We start from the raw sequence: 14,031 nt of genomic DNA, 5'->3' as shown, positions 1-14,031 counted from the left end.
TATGAACATCTTTTTTTTTTTTTACAGGTTGATCTATATTGTGATCGGTAGTCACTGTCCCGGGTGCTAAAAGAGTTACTGCCGATCGTTTAACTCTTTCAGCACCCTGGACAGTGACTATCCCCTGACATTGCCTAGCAACGCTCCCGTAATTACGGGTGCACACACGTAGCCACCCGTAATTACGGGAGTCCCATAGACTTCTATGGGCCTGCCCGTGCCGTTATTTCGGCCTGAAATAGAACATGTTCTATATTTTTCAACCGCACGGGCACCTTCCCTATAGACCACTATTGCCTTGATCACCTGCTGTCGACACAGGACATGTTTGGGTGTATTTGCGAGCACCTACAGCATTTGGATTTACTCCATACCAACTTGCATCAACTAAACGCAGTGGAAACGCAACAGAAGCGTGGTGGACATGTGGTGAGCGAACTTATGGTAACACTTCCTCTATTTTTTGTATTTTGCTGTACCTTGTGGCCTGTTAGGCCTCGTTCACATCTGCGTTGGAGGCTCCGTTATGGGACTCCGTCACAGATCCGGCCGAGATTACCAGAAACAATAGTGCATCATGCTGCGCTATTGTTTCTAATAAAACCAAGGACACCTGAGTGTACCCATAAAAATCAATGGGTTACGTCGGCCGCCGGTGGTATCCGTCGTGCAATGGTAACCCATGCTTCCAGTTTTCCGCTTGCTCTGCTCCTCTGACAGAACAGAACAACGGAATGATGAACACTGGTGTGAACATAGCCTTATTCTGTAAAAGCCTGAGCCCATGGGAAGATCCTCTAGTACTCTGGTGGACCAGTCCATTGCTCCATGATTGTTTTACGAGTAATTATTTTCTGTGATGTGTTAAAAGTAATGAAAAAAAATTATTAATTTCTTCATTTTTCTACATAATAGTAAAGATTCACGATAAATCCCATATACTCAGTGAAGAAAATGTATCCGATTCCCCTGTCTCTATATAGTTAGGGGCTAGATAGGGGTTAGTGATCGCATGCCAGATAACATAATGGCATACTTGCACTTTTCCAGCCATGAATGTACTAGTTAATTAATATTCCAGTACATTTGAAGCAAACTTTTGTACTTCTTAAAGGGGTTGTCCATAGCCTACTTGTCTCCTGAGCACCTTCTATCCTGGGTTCAAGTATATCTGTATCTGTATATCTGTGCTTCTAATCTTTCACGTGTAGTGCATGTTTCTTCTGTTTTGTAATTGAATAGTTCAAGAGTTTGAGTTGGAAATAACCCATACATTACAGAATACCCATCCATATGTTGTTATCTGTTTTAATATCCTTAAAGGAACAGTGTCATCACAATTTTTTTTTTAATATGTTAAAGATGTTAGTGCTTTATTAAAAACGTTTATATTTATTTGTGTGTTTGTGTTTTACTTTTTCTTATTTTTACACTTTTTCTTCCCTATGGGGGCTGCCATTTTTTTTCCATTTCTGTATGTGTCGATTAACGACACATACAGACATGGAATACGGCAGCCACAGTCCCATAGGGACTGCGAACGGAGCCCGTTCCATCCACTAACATGTACGCCGTCTGTGTGGGAACTGCGCATGCGCCGCTCCCACACAGTCCAATTTGAAATGCACGCCGTCCGGCGCCATTTTCCTGTGGACCGGAAGTCGCGGCCGGACAGTAAGATTACTACTTCCGGTCGCGGCTTCCGGACTTGTGCACTTGGACCAGCGGCAGCAGACGGAGCGGACGGGCCGGAGGGAGCCGCGGCGGCAGGAGCAGGTAAGAGATTTCTATGTATGTTCATGTTTGTGTACGTTTACTACTGTATGTAAACCTACTACACTGTGTGTTAGCTCAAAAAATGGCGACACACAGTGTAGGAGGTTAGACCGTTCAAACAACTTGTTTATCCCGGCACTAGCCAGGATAAAGGAGGGGGGGGGATGCTGAGAGCTCACTAGAGCGAGGGCTTTTTACCCAATTTTGCAATGCTGCAATTTTGGGAATAGCTCCATCTAGTGACCAGCAATGGGAAATATTATAAATTAGAATTAATTTATAATATTTCCTGACTCGTGAAAAAAATAAAAAAAATTTGAACAATGTTTAATCACCTACACACTAAATGTTTAATTTAAAAAAAAACAACATCTTTTTCTGGCAACACATTCCCTTTAATGGGGTGTGGAATACAACGCAATTCCAGTCTCTGCAAAGTGTTCTAGAAATATTATTTCCACTTCAGAGTGTCTTAGAAACGCCACATTATACAAAACATCTTTATCCTCTAGGGCGTTCTGGAACATTATAATTTATCATGCAATTATCCAAATCGAGATTGTTTATTGTACGTCTATCACGGTTGTTTTTGTGTACAGAGGCAAGTAGCTACTAGTTAGCTGCACAGATATCATATGGTAGCTACAAACAGACGTGTGGAATTTTTGGCTGTTGGTTGGATCTTACCACCACTGATGAAATATGCCATGTGCACTTCTACAGAGAAATGTGTTCCCTACAGCAGCACAGATAGGACATGCCCTGCAGCAATGAAGGACAACATAGTATTCCTTTATAGGACTCCCAATTTTTGTTTTCTGATTGGTTGTCAGGATCGGGCAATTCTGTCGGATTGTGGGCATTCTGCCAAAAGTTAATTGCAGAGATCAAGTTTAGCTTATATAGAAGGAAGGGTATAACTGATATAAGCTAAAGATTCCCTATTAGAGCATATTAGTTATCTGACAATATACAATTCCTTCAAGAGTATTTTTTGCTTTATGTGTTATAGTAAAGATGTGTTTCTATTGTACTCCATCTGATAAACGGCTCATTAAAAGTTCAGCTCTGTTAGCCCAGACACAAAACGAGGTAGTAAAATCTAGTTTTGGCTGGTTCATAAAGGTGCGGGCATAGGAGCATCTATTTGTCCATTTTAAGAGACACATCTGGGTATATCATACTAGTAATGTATGCATACTTTGCTTATCTTTTAAGTGGTTATTGTATTACGATTGGTGATCGACTCCCGACTGATGTCAAATGATAGGTGTGGTGTTAAATGATGCTCTAAAATGTACTCCCATTTTGCTATAGAATAAATGACAGGGGCTGAGGGAATGTCCTTAGAGACTCCACATCAGACCAACCACTTTGTCTGTGTCTTGCTCTCCGACAGCTGTCATCCATTATAATTAGGAACACAGGGTGAACTGGCGAACTAATTTGGTAGCATTTGTCTATCACCTAACCTTTGGATTACTTTAACATATGTGACAGCCTGTCAACTGAGTTTTATATGACACATTAGGTAGTGCACATAAGGGTGCAAACTGTGTCTGCATCCAACTCAAAATAGAAAGTGGGAGGAGCATTCTGCAGGAAGCCCTATGAGTCAGCTCCTATCAGCCAATGAGCAGTGGTTGGAACGCTCTCAGTAATGCTGACTGGCTGAGAGCAGTTGAATGACAGGGCTCTCCATACAATGCTCCTCCCTCTTGTCCTTTCCAGTTGGATTCTGGCGCATTATGCAGTCTTTCTTGACACTGGCAGTTTTCAAGAATTGCCCAATAGCATGAAAGAAATGATGTTCAATACAATGTTTCTTTAAACCTTCACGCCCTCCGCCATAATAGTATGTTGCGCTTAGCAGGTCATAAACATGAACCACCATACTATTACAGCACAGTGATGGAGTGTGCACAGGAGAAGTGCCTATATCGGAGATAAATCTTAGATGCCACAGTCAATAGCAACTGTGCAAACCGAGGAGTTTAAGGCTGTGTTCACACGGGGCAGATATGCTGCGTAATAGCACGCAGCACATCCGTCCTGTGCACCGCAGGGAATTCCAGGCGAAAAAGCGCACCTGACTGTGGTGCAGTTTTTCGCCCGGAATGTCCGCTTTTGAAAACTGCAGAACATACGTTTCATCCCAGGAGACCGCTGCAGCCTGTGATTGGCAGCAGTGGCAGTCACATGGGATGAAGCGTGATCCCAGGAGGCCGGCCCTCTAACATCATCCAGGCCGGCGTCCAGGAGGGAGGAACACAGACTTCTGGGTAAGTATGAGGTTTTCTTTTCTGTGTTATGTTTTTTGCAGGAGGGATCACTGCGAACCTGCTGCAAAAACCGCAACAACTGCTATTTGTTGCGGGTTTTACTTCCCCATTGAATTCAAAGGGGAAAACCCGCAACAAATAGGCAGCTTTTACGCAAATACAATTGAGATGCTGCGGAATCAAATTTCGCACCACAGGTACATTTCTGAACGTTTTTTTCCGCTCAGTATTTATGCAGCGTGTGGATGAGATTTGTTTTTATCTCATCCACTTTGCTGCTTTTGTATTTGCTGCAGATTTTCTGCAACTAATTCCGTTGCGGAAAAACCGCAGTGTTTACGCAACGTGTGAACTGACTAACAGATGGAGGGTGCTTCCTCTCTCTGCCTATTGGCACGTCCACAATAAAACGTGCATGTTTGGTATTGCCGCGATTGCAACGACACGTAGAATAAATTTTCAATATTTTGTAAAAAAGAATCCCAAAAACAATGGCAAATTTGCTTTTTTTTCCCCATTCCACCCAAAATACTTTAAGAAAAAGTAATTCAATAAGTTTTATGTACCCCAAAAATAGTGTTAATAATATTACAATTCGTTATGCCAAAAACAAGCCTCATACATCTATTTTGATGGAAAAATAACAAAGTTATGGTTCTTGTCATGTGGCAACACACATTTTTCTTTTCCATAAAACATGCTTTATTAAAACCTAAAAAACACTTTACATATTTGCTTTCACCACAATTGCAATAACCCATAGAAGTTAATGTGTTATTTATACATTTAAACATCATAAAAATTTCCCAAAACACGATTACAGATTTGATGTACCCCACAAAAAACATTATTAAACGTTTATTAGTAGATTTTATGCGCCCCAAAATGGTACTATTAATAAATACAATTCATCGTGCAAACAAAAAAGCTCTTAAAGGCTCCAAAATTTACCCTAATCCAACCCAATGCAGGTTTGACCCCAGAAGCACTCCGAGTCTTTTCTTTTAAATCCTGTTTTCAAATGTAATGTAGTGTATTGTAGACATATGTATTGGCCTACCTGGAGCTGTATTTCCTGGGACGCCGCTCAGTTCCGGGCAGCCATGGGGGTCAAGTGATCTTCATTCTGACTCCCTTTATCCCATGGCGTCTGCTGTAGGGACTAGAAGTCAGGCTCTCAATGTAAGTCTATGAGAAGCTTGATGTGAGTCTAGTAGACTTGCATGGAGAGACTGATTTCCGGGTTTCTATCATAGATGCTGTAGGATTTACATTACATTTGCAAATGGGGGGGAATCATGGGACTATTTTTCCTGGATTAATGGCATTTCCGGACTAATAGGTTTAGTGTAACTGTAGTCTAATTGTAAGTAAAGTACAGATAGAAGCATTTCTCAATTTATCCAGAATTATTTTAACCTTTTATAGGACTGAGGAAAATATTTACTGTCCTAGGTTTGCCTTTCCTGGTAGCAGAATACAGGCTGCTGCTTTATGGCACAGAAAACACAGACTACAATAATCTGCTAATGGGTCTTGCAGGTTCGTACTTGTAAAAGAAGTCCTCCTGATGAATTGTAATAATATCAAACAATAAAATCATTCCAGACTGGAGCTTCATATAAACGGTTTATTAGTGTAAAATAATTTGTCTGATGAGAAAGTAAAGAGTAATGTTTACAAAGATTAAGCTGAACGCCAACAAATTAGTCTTCGCTACATTAGCGCCACCTACTGTGAAAAATTATTCTTTTGTGTGCAAAGGAATATGGTCACGTATAATGTCTACACAGATACACAGGACACATTTTTACTTTTTATATTAACCCTTTATGGACCGGCCCTTATTGGGCCTTCAGGACCAAGTGACTTTCTCATTGTTGCATTCCAAGAGACATCGCTTTTTTATTTTCCAGTTGACGTAGCTGTTTTAAGGACTTTTTTTTTTTTGTTGGACGAGTTGTAGTTTTATTGCCACCAGTTAGTTTGGGATACATATAATTTATTGATTTAAAGAGGCTCTGTCACCAGATTTTGCAACCCCTATCTGCTATTGCAGCAGATAGGCGCTGCAATGTAGATTACAGTAACGTTTTTATTTTTAAAAAACGAGCATTTTTGGCCAAGTTATGACCATTTTTGTAGTTATGCAAATGAGGCTTGCAAAAGTCCAAGTGGGTGTGTTTAAAAGTAAAAGTCCAAGTGGGCGTGTATTATGTGCGTACATCGGGGCGTTTTTAATACTTTCACTAGCTGGGCGCTCTGATGAGAAGTAACATCCTCTTCTCTTCAGAACGCCCAGCTTCTGGCAGTGCAGATCTGTGACGTCACTCACAGGTCCTGCATCGTGACGGCCACATCGGCACCAGAGGCTACAGTTGATTCTGCAGCAGCATCAGCGTTTGCAGGTAAGATCGACTTACCTGCAAACGCTGATGCTGCTGCAGAATCAACTGTAGCCTCTGGTGCCGATGTGGCCGTCACGATGCAGGACCTGTGAGTGACGTCATAGATCTGCACTGCCAGAAGCTGGGCGTTCTGAAGAGAAGAGGATGTTACTTCTCATCAGAGCGCCCAGCTAGTGAAAGTATTAAAAACGCCCCGATGTACGCACATAATACACACCCACTTGGACTTTTACTTTTAAACACACCCACTTGGACTTTTGCAAGCCTCATTTGCATAACTACAAAAATGGTCATAACTTGGCCAAAAATGCTCGTTTTTTAAAAATAAAAACGTTACTGTAATCTACATTGCAGCGCCGATCTGCTGCAATAGCAGATAGGGGTTGCAAAATCTGGTGACAGAGCCTCTTTAACTTATATATTTTTTGGGGGAAGGGAGAGAATGGAAAATAAACAGCAACCCCGCCATTGTTTTTTTTTTGCAGGTTTTTCGTACACTGTTTACCATGCGGTATAAATAATGCAAAATTTTTTTTATGTTTTAGTATTTTTTGCACAACAAAATCATGTTTTGTGGAAAAAAAGAATTTTGTGTGCCTGTATTTATTTATTTGTGGGCCGAGTTGTAGTTTTTATTGGTTCCATTTTGGGTACATATAATTTATTAATGAACTTTTATGGCTTTTTATTTGGGATGGGGGTGTTTGGAAAAAAACAGCAAATATGCCATTTTATTTGGGGGATGCTTTTTTATGCCGTGTGCTGTGCAGTATAAATAATATGTCATCTTTTTTCTATGGGTCGTTACGATTGCGGCGATACTAAATATATATTTTATAATGGTTTATATTTTTTACACAATAAAATAATTTTTAATAAAGAAAGATATTTTTACACTACGACTCACTTGGATTTTGTACTGTCTATTTTTATAGCTGTCAGTGGGGGATGTCCTGCTAGTCATATGTATATTTCAATGTACGTGATACCTTTGTTGTTCTCAATAAAAACTTTATGTTTTAAAAAAAAAAAAAAGAAAGATTTTTTTTTTGGGGGGTGACTGTTGTTTTTATTAAACTTATTTTTACAGTATTTTATTTTTCTTCCACTAGGGGACCTTAAACTTCGATCTCATTTGATCGCTTATATAATGCTCTGGAATTCTTATCATTCCAAAGCATTATTGCCTGTCAGTGTATCACAAGTTGTCAGGCTGTGCCTCTGGCATGACCTAATAGGCAGATACCTATGGCAGACCTGAGAGCCTCTGTTAGGCCTCATGCTGCCATGGTAACCCATCATCATTTCATTGAAGCCACTTTCCTCTGTCAGGCTCCTTAGATGCCGCCGCCACCATTGAGCCACATGCATAACCGTAAAAATAGATTTCCCTCTTCTTACCATCATAGGCGCCGAGAGAGACAATGTTTTAAAAGATTTATTAATAGTGTCTCTAAGTTATACTAGAGAATAACACTAGACAAGAATAAATCTATACTAGACAAATGTAAACTGCGCCAAATTTATCACATTTGCGTATGTTGAATGATGGATTTGGCGCAAAACACTAATCATGGTGAAACAATTTTTAGTTTTACAACGCTCATCTGAAAGGGCCCCTAGTAGACAGAAATTTTCTGCTGGTTGTCTCTTGGAATCAATATTCAGTTTAACAGCTCAGCTTGAACTGTGTACTGCTGCCCATACATCAAAATCGACTGGGTTTTAACCCCTTAACCCCTTCCCTCTTTGGCCACTTTCGACCTTCCTGACAGAGCCTCATTTTTCAAATCTGACGTTTGACTTTATGTGGTAATAACTTCGGAATGGTTTTACCTATCCAAGCGATTCTGAGATTGTTTTCTCGTGACGCATTGGACTTTATGTTACTGGCAAAATTTGCATTAGCATTTTTCTAAATTTAAATGTATCTGCTTGTAAGACAGGCAGTTACACCACACAAAATTGTTGCTAATTAATATCCCCCCTATGTTTATTTTAGATTGGCATCGTCTTTTGAACATCCTTTTATTTTTCTAGGACGTTACAAGGCTTAGAACTTTAGCAGCAATTTCTCACATTTTCAAGAAAATTTCAAAAGGCTATTTTTTCAGGGACCAGTTCACTTGTGAAGTGTCTTTGAGGGCCTTATATATTAGAAAACCCCAATAAGTCACCCCATTTTAAAAACTTCACCCCTCAAAGTATTCAAAACAGCATTTAGAAAGTTTCTTAACCCTTTAGACGTTTCACAGGAATTAAAGCAAACTAGAGGTGAAATTTACAAATGTAATTTTTTTTTGCAGAAATGCATTTTTAATCCATTTTTTTGTAACACAGAAAGTTTTACATGAGAAATGCAAGTCAATATTTATTGCCCAGGTTCTGCAGATTTAGGAAATATCCCTCATGTGGCCCTAGTGTGCTAATGGACTGAAGCACCGGCCTCAGAAACAAAGGAGCACCTGCTGGATTTTGGGGCTTTCTTTTTATTAGAATATATTTTAGGCACCATGTCAGGTTTGAAGGGCTCTTGCGCTGCCAAAATAGTGGAAATCCCCCAAAAGTGACCTAATTTGGGAAACTACACACCTCAAGGAAATTATCCAGGGGGTATAGTGAGCATTTTCATCCCACAGGTTTATTGCAGAAGTTATTGGAAGTAGGCGTGAAAATTAAAATCTACATTTTTTTCAAAGAAAATGTAGGTTTAGCAAATTTTTGCTAATTTCCACAAGGACTAAAGGAGAAAAATCACCACAAAATTTGTAAAGCAATTTCTCCAGAGTAAAACAGTACCCCACATGTGGTCATAAACGGCTGTTTGGACACACGGCAGGGCTTAGAAGGGAAAGAGCGCCATTTGACTTTTGGAGATCACATTTAGCAGGGATGGTTTGCGGAGGCCATGTCGCATTTACAAAGCCCCTGAGTGGACAAAACAATGAAAACGCCCAAAAAGTGACTCTATTTAGGAAACTACACCCGTTGCGGAATCTAGGAATCAGCGTACCACTTTCATCGGAGAAGACTGAGGGGTCCACTACGGTCTTGTCTTTCCTGGGAATTGAAATTGATTAGCTTCAGATGGTTTTTGGATTACCAGAGGTAAAGTCCTTAAATTGTGTTCCCATTTAGCGGCTGCTATGTCGGTAAAAAAGCTGCAGCTCCGACAGGTCCAATCGCTTTTGGGCCTGTTGGTGTTTGCCAGCAGGGTCATGCCCATGGGCAGAATCTTTTCCCGCCGTTTGTTCTTGGCCACCGCCGGTGTTCGTCCCCGTTGCATTATGTGCGCATCACTTCAGGGTGTGATTTTCAGGTGTGGCTCACATTCCTGGCAGATTACAATGGGCGTACTTGCTGGAGGTCACCCCCGGCCACCAACAAGGTGATACAGCTGTTCACTGATGCTGCTGGTAGCACTGGTTTCAGGAGCACATGGCCCCATTTGTGGCGCTTGCGTGGGTGGTGTAGCAATTTAACGCTCCTCGAGCTGTTCCCCATTATAGTGGCTATTGAACTATGGGGGGAGGCCATGTCTAATTCTTCTGTTGTGTTTTGGTCTGATAACGCTAGTGTGGTTCATGGTGTTAACCATTTATCTTCTTCCTCACGGCCGGTGGTTGTGTCGATTAGACGCTTGGTGCTGAGGTGTCTTCAGCACAATATACAGTTCAGGGCTCGCCACATTCCAGGTGTTCAAACTAAAATAGCTGATGCTTTGTCACGTTTCAATTGGCAGATTTTTCTCTCGCTTTGCCCTTAGGCGGATGTGGAAGGGACCAGCTGCCCGGATGCGTTGTGGAGAATGCTGGATCTCAGCTGGTCCCCCTCGTGAGGTCATCTCTTGCCCCATCTACCTGGGCGGCAGATGGTAAAGCGTGGAATGAATGGCTGGATGTGGTGGGGGTGCGCAAATTAGGTCTGGCCGCATATCTGTCTCTTTTGTTAGCCCGTGGCGTGTCCGGCATATGCGCCCAGCACGTCTCGTCGGCTTGACCTTTTTCTTTAAGTTGCGCTCCTCGCCAGACGTCACAAAATCCTTTTTCATAACTCAGGCTTTAAAGGGGTGGAAGAAGTCTGCAGTAAGGCGGGAAGCCAGGTGACCAGTTTCTTATCCCATACTCCTTAAGTTGTTAGCGGTCCCCCGGACACATGTTCTTCTCCGTTCGAGGTTTCCCTGTATACTGCAGCCTTCATCTTAGCCTTTTTTGGTGCATTGCGCATTTCTGAACTAATAGCTATTAGCTCTTCACGCCCTGGGGGTTTGCTATTTGAAGATGTAGCGTTGTCCAACTCGGGGGTCCGTTATTGCATACGCAAATCTAATACGGATATATTTGGCAGAGGTTGTTGGATTTCCCTGCGGCCTGTACTCGGTCCCGCATGCCCAGTGGAGGCCGTGTCCTATTAACTGTGCTCCTAGTTGTCGGGTTCGCAATTCCTGTCACACGTCGATGGGATGCCCCTTACTAGGTTTCAATTTTTGTCAGTGTTTAGATCGGCATTAGCGGGTTCGGGCCTCCCGCCCAAAGAATTTGGGACACATTCATTCCGCATAGGTGCAGCTACCACTGGTAGCGGCCTGGGCTTGCCCGACGACAAAGTCCGCCGTATTGGTCATTGGCGGTCTGATTGCTTTGCCGGATATAACCGCCCTGATTCGGTTTTGCATTAATTTTTGTTTCTTGTTTCAGGTTCACGCCCCACAATATGGATCCTCGGGCACTCGTATGTTTTCAGGGGAGAGCGGAGAGCGGTCTTATGACCACGAGGTCTCTCGCTGGGTTTGATGGGGTCCGATGTTCGCTGGAGGGGTCTCAGAGGCCTGAGATGGTTGGATGTTTTGCCCGAGGTGGTTGCTATCAGCAGGAATCGTTCCATTTGTACGGTGTTGGTGATCCAAGTTGGGGGTAACGATTTATGTTTTCTGTCCATTTGGGGGAGCTGATCGCTCTCATCCAGTCTGACCTGGAAAGGTTCACGTCGTTTTTCCAGGGCTTGGTTTTGGTCTGGTCAGAGGTAATACCTAGAGCAGTATGGCAAGGGGCCAGAGACGTGCATGCCATTGAGCGGGGCAGGCGCCTCTTGAATACCAGGGTCTCGAGGTTTGTTAGAGCTGGTGGCAGCCTGGTGATCAGGCACAGGCAGCTTGATGGAGACAACAGGTGTCTGCTACTGCAGGACGGGGTGCACCTGACCGATATCGGTTTGGACATATTTTTGTCCGGGCTCCAGGATGGTATGGAGGAGGCCAATTTGAGGTTGACCGGGGGTCGTGGGGAGTAGGTGTGTGCAGTGGTGAGTGCACACCCTCCTCCTGGCAGTGTTGGGTGGAGATCTGACCTACATGCCCTGCCTTAGGCGAGCTGGCATTCGGGTAATAAGTTATGGTATACATTGTTGCAATCAGTTAGTGTTATAAATAACAGCGAAGAAAATAAACGAATATAAATATAAAAGCTGTGGCCGACCCTCGTGTCAACCCACGTTATAAAAAAAAGAAAGCCTCGTTTGAGTTATTGTTATAGGGTTACGTATTTCTCCCTAGCCAAATGGGGGGTATCAGCAGTATGCACACAGTCTGTGGTGCAGAGCTTTTGCCACCATAACAAGACAACTCTTTAATTATTATGCTGCGTTTCCCGGTTTTACAGGCCCTCAGGCTTATTGGCCGTAGGGACTATGACCGTGGGCAAGGTAGGGGTTAACATGGGTACAGCAGGGCTAGGGGAAGTTAGTTCCTCCCCTTCACTTTACTATGGTGACAGGGTAGCCTATAGGGATTTAATGTCCCCTCCTATAGGGCGGCATTAGGGGGATTAGGGGCTGGTTTTTACCTCCTCCTCCTTGCCTGGGTATAAAATATTTATAAATATATAAAAAAAAACAAAAAAACAAAACAATCAAACTGTAAAAAAAAAAATAATAAGAAAATGATGATGATGATGATAACAAAGGAGTAGACGGTTTTGATTTCGCTCTGTGAGGCGTTTTGTTATCTTGTGGATATGTACTTTCTCGTCGATTGTCAGTATGCAGGGACGTTTTTGTCCTGTTATTTCATGTTTCTGTCTGTTTTTCAATGTTGTATGGCAAATACTGGTGTCACAGCAGGCAGTGTTGGGTAGAGATCTGACCTACATGCCCTGCCTTAGGCGGGCTGGCATTCGGGTAATAAGTTATGGTATACATTGTTGCAATCAGTTATTGTTATAAATAAAAGCGAAGAAAATAAACAAATATAAATATAATAAAGCTGTGACCGACCCTCGTGTCAACCCACGTTATAAAATAAAGAAAGCCTCGTTTGAGTTACTGTTATAGGGCTACGTATTTCTCCCTAGCCAAATCGGGGGTATCAGCGGTATGCACACAGTCTGTGGTGCCCAGCTTTTGCCAACATAACAAGACAACTCTCTAATTATTATGCTGCGTTTCTCGGTTTTAGAAACACCCTACATGTGGCCCTAATCTTTTGCCTGGACATTTGACAGGGCTCAGGAGTGAAAGTACCATGTAAAATTGAGGCCTAATTTGGTGATTTACAAAGTATTGGTTCACAATTGCAGAGGTTCTGAGGTGAAGTAATAAAAGAAAACCCCTGAGAAGTGACCCCATTTTGGAAACTGCACCCCTTAAGGCATTTATTAAGGGGTGTAGTGAGCATTTTCACCCTACAGGACTTTTCCATAAATGACTGCGCTGCGGATGGTGCAAAGAAAATAAAAAAATTTCCCTAGATATGCCATTTCAGTGGCAAATATGATGTGCCCAGCTTATGCCACTGGAGACACACACAAAATTGTTAAAATGGTTCTCCCGGGTATGGCGATGCCATATATGTGGAAGTAAACAGCTGTTTGGGCACGCTGTAGGGATCAGAGGGAAGGGAGCACCATTTGGCTTTTGGAGCGTGGATTTGCTTGGTAATAATTTAGTTTGAGTATTGCTGGTGTTTCCGTTTATAATGTGGGGGTACATGTAAGCTGTGCAGAGTACATCAGGGGCATAGTCAGGTGGTATAATAATTGCGTTAAAAAAAATAATAATAATCCATAGATGTGTGTTACGCTGTGACACAATCCTTTCTGCACAGGCCAGTGTCGAAATGATAAATGTCCTTCCTTATCCCCCTTTTGGTCCACACTCCGCACATTTGCAATTTTTTTCAGATCTGTGAGTCATTAACTGACAGCAGGCCGATTAGGATTCGCCTACCGGTAATTTTCATTAAACTTTTTTAAACTCAAAGTGTCTATTTAATTTATTTAGTGTTCCAAAGCACTATTGCCTGTCTGTGTATTATTGACAGGCAACGTATTACTCCATGCCTCCAGCATGCCCTAATAGGCAGTTACAGATGGCAGACCTGGGGGCCTTTGTTTAGCCTTCAGCTGCCATGGTAACCCATCGCCACCCCGCAATTGTGTTTCTGGGTGCCAATGGAATGACAAAGGGAGCCCCCTCTCTCTGTCAAACACATTAGATGACGTGGTTGCTATTGACGGTGGCATTTATAGGGTTAAACTGCCGTGATTGGAGTTATCTCCAATTCTGGCAGT

Source organism: Rhinoderma darwinii, chromosome 4, assembly GCF_050947455.1.
Source record: "Rhinoderma darwinii isolate aRhiDar2 chromosome 4, aRhiDar2.hap1, whole genome shotgun sequence".
In the NCBI taxonomy this organism is placed as follows: domain Eukaryota; kingdom Metazoa; phylum Chordata; class Amphibia; order Anura; family Rhinodermatidae; genus Rhinoderma; species Rhinoderma darwinii.
The sequence above is the reverse complement of the archived record's forward strand: the minus strand, read 5'-3'. Positions refer to the sequence as shown.